Here is an 827-nt window from a genome sequence, read left to right as displayed (position 1 = left end):
GAGGGGGCAGCGCGAGGGAGCAGCAGCAGCAAGCAGCCGGCAGCAGCAAACACCACATATTGCTGCAGCAACACAAACCCTAAACCCTAAACCCTAAACCCTAGATTCGTGTTTTGTGTGTATGCGTATGTATGTAGAAGTTAGGGTTTACTGAAATTAGGGTTTAGGGTTTAGCGAGGGTTTAGGGTTTAGGTATTCATTTTTTTTTTTTTTTTGCTGTTAAGGAATATCTAGGGTTTAGAGTGTATGCGTTAGGGTTTATAAGGGTTCCCGAGGGTTTAGGGTTTAGGGTTTAGGGTTTAGGGTTTAGGGTTTACGGTGGCCGCATCTGGGTGTGAAGAGTGCTGCTGCTGCTGCTGCTGCTTCCTCGAAGCAAATAGGGCACAGCAGCTCTTCCTCAGCAGACTGGTAACGCACCGCGCAGCACACGCTATCCCATGCTGCAGCAGCAGCAGCAGCAGCAGCAGCAGCAGCAGCAGCAGCGGTAGCAGCAGCGGCGGAAGAAGAGGGGGGGCAGCAGCAGGAGCAGGAGCGGCAGCAGCAAAAGCAGCAGCAGCAGCAGCAGCAGCAGCAGAATGACAAGAGAACAGCGTCAGATATATGAACTGCAGCAGATGCTGTTGCTGCAGCAGTTGCAGCAGCAGCAGCAGCTGCTGCTGCTGCTGCTGCTGGTGCAGCAACAGCTGCAGCAGAAAGATGTCTCCTGTGTATGGAGCGAAGCTGCTGCAAGGGTTTAGGGTTTAGGGTTTAGGGTTTAGGGTTTAGGGTTTACCCAGGGGGTCTGCTCGATGCTTCCTAGAGTACTGCAGCTGGGGCAGGGGATGCTC

Source organism: Eimeria mitis, genomic scaffold (assembly GCF_000499745.2).
Source record: "Eimeria mitis Houghton genomic scaffold, Emh_scaff873, whole genome shotgun sequence".
Lineage (NCBI taxonomy): Eukaryota > Apicomplexa > Conoidasida > Eucoccidiorida > Eimeriidae > Eimeria > Eimeria mitis.
The sequence above is the reverse complement of the archived record's forward strand: the minus strand, read 5'-3'. Positions refer to the sequence as shown.